General features: G+C 43.9%; 1 protein-coding gene across 1 annotated transcript in view; it reads left to right on the top strand.

The window, feature by feature from the left end:
* Nucleotides 1-2,750: 2,750 nt before the first annotated feature.
* LOC134288024 (uncharacterized) overlaps nucleotides 2,751-14,136 on the top strand; it is a 49,108-nt gene continuing 37,722 nt past the window's right edge. Inside the window, exon 1 of the mRNA XM_062851624.1 lies at nucleotides 2,751-3,379. The gene's annotated coding sequence lies outside the window, so the exon portion shown is untranslated. The remainder of the gene's footprint in view (nucleotides 3,380-14,136) is intronic.

Raw genomic sequence — 14,136 nt, 5'->3', positions numbered from 1 at the left:
AACGATCAAATTTCTAGTCAATAATATGAAGTAGAAGTTGAGATTTGCATCTTACTAGCAACAGAGCAATGGCGGACGATTCAACCACCGTCCCGTCCGGCCTTAAATCTTACCCATGCCCCTGCCGATTTTACAATCGATGATATTATCGCCGTGAGTGGGAATCGGAATGAAAGCTGAGAATCAACACGATATTTTCGAGCAGATTATCTTTCGCAGCTGAATGGAAAATAGTTCGAGAGCGCTCTCGCAATTTTCATTCCAGTTAGTTGGCGGGCAACACACTCACGCTGGACGAGTTCATTCACGCCTTTGTGAGTAAATGAACGAGTTGTTGTTTCTATGATGAACATTTGGGACGATACACACTGAAATTAATTGTTTGGCTTTCGCGAGAATTTTCGCCTATCAGTAACCTTGCCTCCCTTACCCTAATGGAGAGCTAAAGTTGAGCAATTTGTTTGGAAATTTCATTTTTTTTGCGTTCCGTCCCGAAAGGGATATAGAAATTCATGCAATGGCTGGCAAAGATGCCTTTCAATTAATAACTGTGGAAGTGCTCAGAGAACACTAAGTAGAATGTAAGGCAGGCCAAGTTCCAGTGGGATCATAGAGTCACAGACAAGAAGAAGAATACTACTATAAGCTATAAAAACTGATCATAAAATAAACTTGAACCAGTCGTCTTCTTAACCTTCTGTAACTCGTTTGGCCACCACCGCCAGCACCACGATAATGATGAGTACAAAAAGCGAGATTTTTTCAACTTGTTGTACAAAATACAACAGCGCGATCACTCGAGGGTTAATACTTGATCGTGAATGAAGGTTAACATGTAACCCTAGTAGGATGTTGGAGTTATTATGACCCAGCAAGGCACGCTGAACGTACACTACACCATCGTGGTGCGACAAACCTAAAATCTTAGGAGGTGAATCAGAATATTTTTTTTTTTAAATTGAGAAGATGCTGATTTTTCATAAGCTGGAAAGAAACCAACATGATTGAAATGAAACCAATTTAGAGTGCGGTGCTTACATGAGCTCAGAAGCTGTCAAACCACCAAGGGATTGGCAAGAAAAAGTTTGCCGGGACAGCTAGTATATTACATAATGCGAATTTAGGTCAGAATTTGCCACAATAGGGATATAATCAAGTTTTGGAAAAGATAATTATGAGCTAAACGGAGGAATGACGCACCCTTGCCTTTTTTACACGGTAAAACTCATTAAAACAGGTAGGGGATCTGGGGGTAAGACGCCCACGTTAAGGAAAAGTCCAATTTTAACCGCGAAACACTGCACAATATACACTTTTTTGGCTAACATGAAGCACCAACATGTTTCATTCCAAATGGAAGAAACCATAAACCAGTTTTACTTATGTTTTACCACTGAAAAAATCAAATTTGAAAAGTATGATTTTGAGAATTTTAGTTTTGATGCGGGGTAATACGCGCCACTAGCCACAGCTAACGCCAGGATGCCAAATTGTGTACACTGAAATAAATTTTGTTGTGGAAATTACCGATTCCATAGTAAAATTACTAACCGTACCTATGATTCTCAACCGACAACAAAATCTGTTAAGTTCACTGAAATATGATTGAAGTTACAATGCATTGCAGTAAATTTGACTAAAAACGTAGTCAACTCAACAACTAAACCTTGTCAATTTTTCCTGGACACGCATCTTACAACACGGTATGTTTAAAAATACAATGGCCTGCTGTTAAATTTAGATTATTTTTGGTAATGTTAACAGCACTGCTAGTTAAATTGGCAGTGTTTTAGTTGAATTAACAGGAAATAGCTGTCGGTTGAGAATCATAGGTACGGTTAGTAATTTTACTATGGAATCGGTAGTGTCTACAACAAAATTTATTTCAGTGTACATATACTTGGTTATTGACAACTGTTGTTGTTCGTGAATGGCATACAGTCATTACACAATTATGGATCACCTGTAATTATTGGTCAATTCCGTTTAAACGCCATAGTGAGTTGTTTTATCAATAATTACTACAAAATGACGCACTGCTGTGTGATTAGGGAACTTATTTATAGTGAAAATGTGCTATTACTTGGTTCCAACTTGTGTTCTACATAATTTATGTCAGAATTTGGATCTAAATAGCTATTTTATTGTTATTAAGTAGGGGTGGGCATTTTACCCCACACATGCCTCAGAAGTTTGGACCCTTGTAAAAAAGTTATAAGGGTCAAATTCGATACGTTTTCCGCTTGGTACAAAAATAATGGGAGTGGGCAAAACAGTTTGTGGGAAAAGCGAGAAAAAATATTTTAAATGATGTAAAAAAGTGCAAAAATTTGACAGGCTAAAATTACACCAAAAGTAACAAAAATCTTTTTTTGGAGCTTTTGTACATTTTTATTAGAAAAAATATGTAATCTCAAATTTTAAGAAGCATTTTTGTTCTTATTTTAACGGTTGAAAAAAAACACTGAAAATAACGTGGTTTGCCTCAAACAAGGGTGGCGCAACTTGCCCCTTCATATATTTATTTACTGAACAAGAACTGCAAAGTTCGTTACTTCAAGTGTCTGCCCAATTTTTGTATAATTTTGATGCATTTTAATTAAATTTTCCTGTATTTTTGTACAGTTGGCCAACTAACGGAGCTGGCAACACTGAACTGTTATTATGCGTCAATATTTTGTGCAGTTTGTGCGGTGCACAAAGTTTTGTTCCAATATATCGATTTCATGGCAAGTAGCAATGCATACCGTGCGATGCCCTAATACCGTGTGCCTCTTAATACCGTGTATTTGACAAAAAACTCAAATATTTTACTAACTGTATTATTTTTTTAACTGTGTAACTAGTTCAATCATTAGCATATTAAACCTTCTCAAGTTAGGCGTGATAAATTTAGCACATATTTACAAAAACAAGCTATTAAAAATATTAACAGAATGTGAGTGCAAAGTACCAATACACGGTATTAGAGCATGGTTCCTTTTGTGTTCCAAATACCGTGTTTAGGCTAAAGCTTGAAAACTGAAAATATTATTGATACTTTTTACTTTATGAATCAATTGCACAAACCTCTAGGCAACGTTTGGCGTACAGGTTCTTTTAAGTATGAACTTAGTATGATTGATATAGTGATTATTCAAACGACCACCAATGTATGCGGGTCGCATACACGGTATTAGGAACAATGCTTTGTTTTAAAATTTTGATTTTAACAATGGATTAAACATTTGGAATTCCATTAATCATATTTATTATACATAATAAACACAATAAGCAATAATATAGCGTTTGAAAAATCAAGAAACATGGATTATTGATTTTTACAGGGCTCTTTGAAGTGAAGAGCATCCTTAAGGTCACGGTATTAGGGCATGGCACGGTATTGGTTCTCGAGTCCTTCCAAAAAATATTTTTATTCCAAAAATTTATATTCCATTCTTGCAAATTGTGAGGTGACACATTTGTGTGTATATTGAATAAATGACCAGATAGACCACGTGCTGGTCGACAGGCGACATTTTTCGGACGTCATAGATGTGAGGTCCTACAGAGGCCCGAACATTGACTCGGACTTGTAGCCGCAAAAATTCGGGCGCGATTATCCAGCGTCACGAGTTCAAGAAACAACAGGACGATGCATTTCAATATCCATCGCTTGTCAGAAGCTAGACGAGAGGATAGGAGGGACCAACGGATCTGGAGATGTCAACAGCTTATGGGGAGTTATCCACGAAGCAGTGACAACAACAGCGCAAGAGGTGATAGGTACCACTTAAAGACACTATATGCAAAGACACGAAATGTTCCAATTGGAATTCCAAATTTGCTGTCAATGTCATTCCAATCGAGCAGGAGACCTATCAAACGCGCTTTAAAAGCATTGCTCGACAGCATCATCGTCATGACGCGACAATCATCATCAATAGCAACAATCATCAGATTTCGTGTCTTTAGCATACAGTGTCTTTCAGACGCGCCAACTTGGTCAAATTATTGGGGGGGCAAAGCCTGGTTTTTCTGATTTTTTGTATGGGAAAATCGAAAAATCGTCAAATATTGGGGGGGCAAAACCATGCTTGCCCCCCCTAAGTTGGCGCCTATGGTGTCTTTAGTACCACTCAGCGACGCCAACGTAATGGTTGGTTTGACGAGGACTGCCAACGAGTGACGAACGAAAAGAATGCCGCCAGAAGTCGAATGCTAGTGGCCGGTACCCGGCAGAACAGAGAGCGGTACAGGGTTGCAAGAGCAGAAGAGAAACGAATCAACCGCAGAAAAAAACGGCACCATGAAAGAGTGTTATTGCTGAAGCGCAGGAAAGTATGGACAGGAACGATATGCGGAGGTTTTATGCAACTGTCAATGGCGCACGGCACAAGACTGCGCCAGTCCCCGCCATGTGCAATGACCGGGAAAGAAATTTGCTGACAGACAAAACAATGGTGGCAGCCAGGTGGAAGGAGCACTTCGAAGATTTGTTGAATGGTAGCAGCGAAGGAGCACCCAGGAACAGGATTAACATAATGGATGACAGTCAAGCAGTGGAACCACCAACACTGGATGAAGTTAAAAAGGCCCTTAAGGAGCTGAAAAACAGCAAGGCTGCTGGGAAGGACGAGATCCCGGTCGAACTTCCCAAGTAACACACTTGTCACCGAAGAGTCATGGCGGCGCAGGTTTTTGTTGCGCAGAAGTCACTGTGACTTACTTCTAACAAATAAACACTTACTTGCTAGAAGTAAGTCACAGTGACTTTTGCGCAACAAAAACCTGCGCCGCCGTGACTCTTCGGCGACAAGTGTGTTACTTGGGTTCTTAAGCACGGAAGCGAGCAGCTACATCAATCAATCCACCAGATTATTATAAAGATTTGGGAGGATGAAGAATTGCCCACCAGTTGGTTGGATGGCCTCATATGCCCAATCTTCAAGAAAGGGCACAGACTGGAGTGTGCCAATTACAGAGGGATTACCCTTTTAAATTCGGCGTATAAGATACTGTCGCGTGTCCTGTTCAACAGACTGCGACCTCTTGAGGAGTCCTTCGTCGGCGAATACCAGGCTGGTTTTCGTGAGGGCCGATCAACGACGGATCAAATGTTTGTCCTGCGGATGATCCTAGATAAATTTCGGGAATATAACTTGCAGACTCACCATCTGTTCATTGATTTTAAAGCAGCGTACGATTCAGTGAAAAGAAATGAGCTTTGGCAGATAATGTCAGAACATGGTTTTCCGGCGAAACTAATTAGACTGATACGCGCAACGCTGAATGGATCAAAATCAAGTATTCGGATCGCGGACGAAGTGTCTACGTCGTTTGTGACCTTGGATGGATTGAAGCAGGGGGATGCTCTTTCAAATTTATTGTTCAACATTGCACTCGAAGGAGCGATTAGGAGGTCAGGCGTGCAGAGGAATGGCTCTATCATCACACGGTCGCACATGCTCCTCGGTGTTGCGGACGATATTGATCTCATCGGCATCGATCGTAGGGCAGTGGAGGAAGCTTATGCTCCTCTGAAGAGAGAGACAGCGAGGATAGGCTTGACGATTAACTCTACCAAGACGAAGTACACGATAGCGGGTAGAGACAGAAGCAGGCCTAGTGGTGTTAGTGCTGAGGTAGTGATTGATGGGGAAGTGTTTGAAGTTGTTGAAGAATTTGTTTATCTTGGAACACTAGTGACATGTGACAATGACGTTTCCCGTGAAGTGAAAAGGCGTATTGCAGCTGCGAATAGGGCCTTTTACGGATTGCGTAGCCAGGTTAGGTCCTGTAACTTGTAACGCATACAAAATTCGCTCTGTATAAGACGCTGATTCTTCCGGTTGCCCTCTACGGTCACGAAGCGTGGACGTTAAAGGAGGTAGACCGAAAAGCTTTTGGAGTTTTTGAGCGCAAAGTGCTGCGGACAATTCTCGGTGGGAAACAAGAAAATGAAGTGTGGCGCAGACGCATGAATCACGAGTTGTATCAAGTGTACGAAGATTCGAATATTGTGAAACGTATAAAATACGGCCGACTTCAGTGGGCTGGACACGTAGTGCGAATGTCGGAAGAAATAATAGCGAAAACAATATTCAGCAGAGAACCCGGTAGAGGAAGGCGACTTTGTGGGCAGCCGCGAACTCGCTGGCTGCACGCGGTTGAAGAAGATCTACTATCCCTACACGTTCGGGGAAACTGGAGGAACATCGCCCAAGACCGACGAAGATGGTGCTCTACTATACATGCTAACCTGAAACTACCCATAGACTGGATCGATTCGACCCGGATTTTTATGTTGTTAGCAGTTGTTAAAATCCGGGTAACGCGAAAACCCAGATTCGTTGAATCTGGGTAAAGATCTGGGTAATCGGCACTTTGTCATTTTCCGGCTTGAGAAAATGGCAGCGGTCAAGAGAACGCTGCAAATTATGAATGTTTTCGCAAAAAAATATGCCGATAAATGGCGGGAAAACAGTTTAATTATTCCGAGGAACTGTTTTTCTGCATCAGGTAAGTGGACAGCACATGGGAGTTGGGAGCTTTTTATTAAAAATCTAAATTGGAAATAAATTAACAAAATAAAGGCCCCGGAGGAGCTGGGTACCGTTTACCCAGATTTTGTCCCAATATCGGTAACCCAGATTTGAGTAAAGGTGCCTTTACTCAGATTAGAGTAACTGCAGTTTTGCTCAATCTGGGTCGCTTTGACACAGGGTAACTGAGGGTTAGCGTGTACGCTCGGTGTTGGAGTAAAGTTACTTTGTAGCCAACAAGGTATCAAGGTAAGGCAGGTACTGAATAAATGCTCACGGTTGCATGGATCGCATCACTTATCAAAGTGAATCCCTATCTCAGTAACTATATATCCCTCCCTACTAACAAAACTCTTTCCCGTGACAACTGTGGAGGATCCCGTAGTTCATACAACCTCTAGTAGCAACGGTTGTTGAACTAACATTCCTTCCTTTATCCGATTGACCTTAAGGACGTGGCCGTTGCCGTTATTGGCCCAATATAGTTTGAGCTCTTGAAACGTGTACATTGAGGATAGTGGCAAATCCCAAGCCCCTGTTGGCGGCAACTGCTGAAGGGCGCTGATGCACTAAACGTGCCAAGAGAAAAGTTTTTTCGATTACCTTGTTTATTAACTACTTTGTTCTTCTTTCAATAAAACAGATTCACGTGTCGAGTAAAGTTGAGCTACGTTTGCGGTCGTTTATTATCGATTCTTATCACGCGGAAATTCCTCTGTTTGTGGGTTACTCGACGGAACAGGTCCGACAGGTTCCGGGCCCAGTTGAGGATCGACGAATTGAAGCGTATTTCGGACGGAAATCGCGAAACCGGACGGTGATTGTTTCGGCGCGGCGCGTGGGACGGCTGACTGGCGAGCGGAAAGTTTTTTTTCGGCCGACGGCAAGATGGCGGATCCGGTCAAGTTCTCGATTGCGAAGCTGTCGAATCAAAACTACCCGACATGGAAGTTCGAGATGGAGATGTTCCTCGAACGAGAGGACCTCTGGCACGTCGTAGATGAACCGAAGCCAGAGCCGGAGACTGCAGCATGGAAAAAAGCCGACAAAAAGGCTCGTGCAACAATTGCCTTGTGTATCGATCGAAGTCAGTACACTTTGATCAAGGATTGCGGTAGTGCAAGCGAAGTGTGGGATGCACTCAAACACTACCACGAGAAGGCAACTGCAAGTTCTCAGTTAGCCCTACTGAGTCGGCTTTGTGACGCTAAGCTGGAAGAAAGTGGCGATGTTGAGAAGCATTTGCTCAACATGGACGCATTGTTTGAACGAGTGGAGGACGCTGGATTGGAATTGGCAGAGAAATTGAGGGTGGCGATGATTCTACGGAGTATGCCCGACTCGTACCACTTCCTGGCATCGGCACTGGAAGCTCGGAAGGACGAAGAAGTGACGATGGAACTCGTCCGGTTCAAACTGATAGACGAATATCAGAAGCGGCTGTCTCGCAACGGTGGAGCTCGCGACGATGAGCAGGGCCTCAAGGTGCAGAAAGTAAACAAACAAAAGGTTTGCTTTTTCTGCAAGAAGCCGGGACATTTCAAGGTGGACTGTCGAAAGTGGCAGGCACAGAAACAAGCGCATCAGGATGGAGGTGAGGCATCGGGGGGGGAAGCCGCAGCAATTCAAACAGCAAGCGAAGGCGAAGCAAGCAAAAGGTCAACATGATCCAGTCAGTTTTACTGCACAAGTAGTTGATTTTGCTGTGTGTGCGGGGGTTAAGCTCGGTCGTTCTTGGACAATCGACAGTGGTGCATCATGCCATATGACTGGATCGAAGAATTTTTTCAAAAGCTTCGAGGAAACTTCAAGTGTGACGGTCGTGATGGCAGATGGAAACTGCTCAAGGTCTAGCGGAAATGGTTCTGGAACCGTGACGGGCGTGGACGGCACCGGAATGCCGAAGGAAATCAACCTGAATAACGTGCTGTACGTACCGAATTTGGAAAGCGGATTACTATCCGTAAGCAAGATTGCTGAGAAGGGATTCCAGGTCCTGTTCAAGCGGAATAGCGTGGAGATTCTCGATGAAGCTGACAACGTCGTGGTGCTTGGAGAAAGGTCTGGCGGAGTGTACGTGCTGAGGGAATCAGAGCAGGCTGCTGTTGCTGGAGGTTGTCATCACACTTTGAACTGTCAACATACGTGGCATCGGAGATTTGGCCACCGGGATCCAGCAGTGTTCGAGCGTTTGAAGAAGGAAGATTTAGCGGCCGGCGTGAAGATAGTTGACTGCGGCGCCAGAATTGTTTGTGAGCATTGTTTGGAGGGAAAGATGGCACGTTTGCCATTTCCCCAACAGTCAGTGAAGAAGACCACGCGGCCATTGCAGTTGGTTCATACGGATCTATGCGGACCAATGCGGAATGTTACTCCAGGCGGAAACCGTTACTTTCTGTCTATCATCGATGATTACAGCAGGTACTTGTGGATGTACCTACTGAAGAATAAAGCTGAGGCGAAAGGATGCATCATGAACTACGTGAGGGCTGTTGAAAATCAGTTCGGCAGGAAACCCGGAACAATCCGTTCGGACCGCGGCGGGGAGTTTGTTAATAAAGAACTGGAGGATTTCTATCGAAAGGAGGGCATCGAAGCGCAGTTGACGGCAGGATATTCTCCACAGCAGAACGGCGTGGCAGAACGTCGAAATCGTTATATCAACGACATGGCAGTATGCATGCTCCTGGATGCGAATCTGGACAAGCGATACTGGGGAGAAGCAATCACAACTGCAGCGTATATCCAAAACCGTATGCCATCACGGGTGGTGCGGAAAACTCCGTACGAGCTGTGGCATGGACGGAAGCCAGATCTTAGCAACCTAAGGGTCTTCGGCTGTGATGCCTATGTCCGCATCCCGGATGCCAAGCGTGACAAGCTCGATGAGAAAGCTGAAAAGCTCACTTTTGTTGGGTATGATTGCCGAGCTAAGGCGTACCGTTTCCTGAACAGGAGGAATCGTAAAATTACCGTTAGCCGGGATGCAAGATTTTTGGAACTCGGTTCAGAGTTTCAGGAGGAGCCGAAATGCAAAGAAACTTCTAAAGTCAAGCAACGGGAGATACCGGAAACAAATCCTGAGGTGATTGAATGGCTGGCTTCGGAGGAAGGCAGTGATGCAGCAAGCTTGGATGACCAACCGCCCTTCGAAGGTTTTTCGGATGTGTCTTCGTCGTATAAAGGAGAAGATCCTGAACCGAATCCAGAACCGGGAAGAGGTTCAGGTGTCGGAGAGCTGTTGAGGAGAATGGAAGATTTCGAAGTTGGCCTTGTTAAGGTGAACCATAGGGAACCGAAAAGTTACCAGGAAGCAGTCAGCAGTGTGGACAAGAACAAATGGATGAGAGCTATGGACGAGAAGTACAAGTCTCTGTTGAGCAAGAACACTTGGACACTTGCACCTTTGCCGCCCGGTCGTCAACCAATCGGGTCTAAATGGGTGTTTAAGCAGAAGAAGGACTCATCTGGTCAAGTCGTGCGCTATAAGGCAAGGCTTGTTGCCCAGGGCTACGCACAGCGACCCGGTATCGACTTCACTGAAGTGTTCGCTCCTGTTGCTATGCAACAAACGTTCAGGGTACTTCTTACTGTGGCAGGACATCGGAAGCTTCAAGTGTGGCACATTGATGTCAAAAATGCGTATCTCAATGGAAAAATGGACGAAGAACAGTACATGCGACAACCGCCGGGATACACCGTTCCGGGGAAGGAAAAGCTGGTGTGTAAGCTGAATCGCTGCCTTTATGGCCTGAAGCAGGCGGCGAGAGTGTGGAATACAACTGTAAAGCAAATACTGATAAAGTTGAGATTTACACAGTCAGCTTCGGATGCATGTTTATTCTCCAAGCAACTAGAGAGCGGCGATTGGATCTACTTATTGATATATGTAGATGATATCATCGTGGTTTGTAAGAATAACCGACAGTATGCCATGCTGGAAAGAGATCTGCGAAGTGAGCTTGAGATTTCGTCCCTAGGCGAGGTTTCTCACTTTCTTGGAATAAAAGTGACGAAGGATGAAAATGGATTTTACTCAATCAGCCAACGAGCCTTCATACGGGAAATTGCAGTGCGATTTGGACTTGGAGACGCCAAAGGAAGTAAGTTGCCACTGGACATCGGTTACTACAAACTGCAAAACAGCGGAACATTAGCGGACAGTGAACAGTACCACAGTTTGGTTGGCGCGCTTCTGTACGTAGCGATAAATTCCAGGCCGGATATCGCAGCGGCGGTATCGATTCTGAGCAGGAAGAGCAATTGCCCTCGAGAGTGCGACTGGTTGGAACTGAAACGAGTTGTTCGATATCTACTGGCAACGGAAAACTACGAGTTTAAGCTAGGTCAGCAGAATCGAGATCTAACGCTTGTTGGTTACAGCGATGCGGACTGGGCAGGCGACACAACAGACAGAAAGTCAACGAGTGGATTCGCATATCAACTGGGTGGCGCAACAGTAAGTTGGGGTAGCCGGAAGCAGTGCTGCGTGTCTACTTCAACAATGGAAGCCGAGTACATTGCACTGTCAGAAGCTGGGCAAGAAGCAGTTTGGCTACGCAGGCTATTGAGCGAGTTAGGCGAAAAGCAGCTAAATCCAACAGTTGTGAACGAGGATAATCGCAGCTGTATGGATTTCGTATCACAAGATCGTCAGAATAAAAGAAGTAAGCACATTGACACAAAATATTTTCACGCGAAGGATCTGTGCTCCAGCGGTGTGATCCAGTTGAAGTACTGTCCTACTGACAGTATGATAGCCGATGTGTTTACTAAGCCTCTTGGAGCATCTAAGATGAAGCAGTATGCAGAGCAGCTAGGACTCACCCGGAAATCCAAAAAGGATGAAGCTCAGTGATCAGCGAGGAGGAGTGTTGGCGGCAACTGCTGAAGGGCGCTGATGCACTAAACGTGCCAAGAGAAAAGTTTTTTCGATTACCTTGTTTATTAACTACTTTGTTCTTCTTTCAATAAAACAGATTCACGTGTCGAGTAAAGTTGAGCTACGTTTGCGGTCGTTTATTATCGATTCTTATCACGCGGAAATTCCTCTGTTTGTGGGTTACTCGACGGAACAGGTCCAACAGCCCCTAGCCTATTGGTTCTCTGTGCAATTTCGCTAGCTCAGGTCAATCACAGAGTACCAACTACGAAGTGTACGGTCACCTATACTCAATGCTTGAATTCGGCTTTCCTGAATTTAAATATTTATTTGGCTCAACTCCTACAGCATTGATATCAAAGAAGCATATAATCACAAGACATTAGAGAATATAGTTCTGTTATAAAATATCCAACTTAAAACGTATATGAGGCTGTTCCAGAGTAAATTCTACTTTTTAAGGTTCTTCAAATTACAAATGTGATAATTACTTATGTTTGCTTTAATCTTATTGTCATACGTTATTCAGAGAACTTGTAGCTGACAAGTATATCTTTCAATTGGTGCCAAAATTAACAATTTTCGGTTAGTTCTAAAGTTGTTATATTTTTTTCCTCTCACTCTAAAATGCTACCGTCTATCTTATGAATTACTTGGGCTCACTGGTGACCGCCGACAACGACACCAGCAGAGAAATTCAGAGGCGCATTGTGGCAGGAAATCGTGCCTACTTTGGACTCCGCAAAACTCTACGATCGAATAAAGTTCGCCGTAACACGAAGTTAACTATCTACAAAACGCTGATTAGACCGGTCGTCCTCTATGGGCACGAAACATGGACCCTACGTGCAGAGGACCAACGCGCCCTTGGAGTTTTCGAACGGAAGGTGTTGCGTACCATCTACGGCGGAGTGCAGATGGAAGACGGGACTTGGAGAAGGTGAATGAACCACGAGCTGCATCAGCTGCTGAGAGAACCAACCATCGTCCATACCGCGAAAATCGGGAGGCTACGGTGGGCGGGTCACGTCATCAGGATGCCGGATAGCAACCCGACTAAAATGGTTCTCGAGAGTCATCCGACCGGTACAAGAAGACGTGGAGCGCAGCGAGCTAGGTGGGTCGACCAAGTGGAGGACGATCTGCGGACCCTACGCAGAGTGCGGAACTGGAGACAAACAGCCATGGATCGAGTGGAATGGAGGAGGCTACTATGTACAGCAGAGGCCACCCCGGCCTTAGCCTGATTGGTAAGGTAAGGCAAGTCTATCTTATGAAATTAGTCTGGTTTAGTATAGTAATATAGCAAAAAAGGGTACAAATAAGCCCGAATCTTGAAGAGGTTTATTTTTATTATAATTAGTGCAAATTTTGAAGTGTAAATGAGTGCAACCATCTACTGTGACTGTTATCTTTCATTCACAAAATGTTTCACGATGATTTGCATCGAAAAAGGTTGAAAATCAACTCTAGCCAACTTGAGGTATTATAGCCATCACTGATACATATAACCATGATAATTATCATAAAGCAAAACAAAAGTTGAAATAAAATTTGAAATATTAATTGCGAGCGAACTAAAAATTACAATTTTAGCTCAAAATGATCATTGGCTTACTGTGTTCAAAATGCTGGTAACTAGTGTAATATATTTCATGATATTATGTAATATTTTAGTTTTGCTTTATATTACAGGTACATAGTTTGGCATGGAATTTACATTACCCTAGAACCGATCTGGATATAGGACACTTTCTAGTAAAATTTATACATGCGATCAACGTGCAACAGCGTGATATTAGGAAAGACCAGGAGTTCATTGAGAAGTCGTGAATGGGCCAATGACAAACACTGATATTTGTTTTTGCAGCATGGTGCGTGTACTTGTCTGTTTATTGTTTGTTGATAAAGTGTGTAAATGGTGCAAGCAGGATCTGAACTCTCCCTTCGGAAAAAATCATGTCCCCTATCGCAAGGTGTCATCCGGCCATGGCAGTGCAAGGTGTACGATTTCAGTTTACATTGCAAATGATATCGGCAAACATACGTCAAGCCAAAAGCTTTGCGGCACTTGTTCATTGTTGGTCTAGGGATTATGATAATCGAGGGCAACTGGCGCTGCAGATATTTTGAAGCTGCGTGCTGTGGAATGCGTTGAACTGCATTCTTAAAATATACGCAATGATCAATGAATGTTTAACATATTTGAAACTCTACCCATCCATATTCATCTAGTAGCTTGAAAATCTTGCATGCACTATTTCTTATTAATCCTTGCCTCACTTCCGCTCCGTTCACTTACATCCTGTCTCTTTATCTTCACGTTGCACTCATCCATATTCCCTCCGTTGGTCGTCGACGCGATGGTTCGGTTGGTGGCTCCGCTGCGTTGGTACCAAGTATGGAATCTAAAACCTAGCCACCACTTGCCCTCGCCTCACCGGTTTCCCCACTGGTTTCTATCGTCGCCGTCCATGCTGTCTGCCGAAGCAGTGTCGTCGGCATCGTCATTTTCGTTATTCGTTTTATCTTGCTGCAACCTTCCTTCAATGTCGTTTCCTGTCCCGGACGGTGCTGCTGTTTTGAAGGTATCCCACTCTTGCGCTCTGGTTGGGCCAGCAGCATTCGAGATGAGCTGAGCAGATCCAATCCAAAGTAGTACACACACGGTCTTTGCTTGCTATTCCATATTAAAGCTCATATTTCAGTCAAAATTTCAGCAACAGCGAA

The sequence above is a fragment of the Aedes albopictus genome, chromosome 2 (genome assembly GCF_035046485.1).
Source record: "Aedes albopictus strain Foshan chromosome 2, AalbF5, whole genome shotgun sequence".
Taxonomy (NCBI): Eukaryota; Metazoa; Arthropoda; class Insecta; order Diptera; family Culicidae; genus Aedes; species Aedes albopictus.
This window is presented reverse-complemented; position numbering and strand designations above follow the sequence as displayed.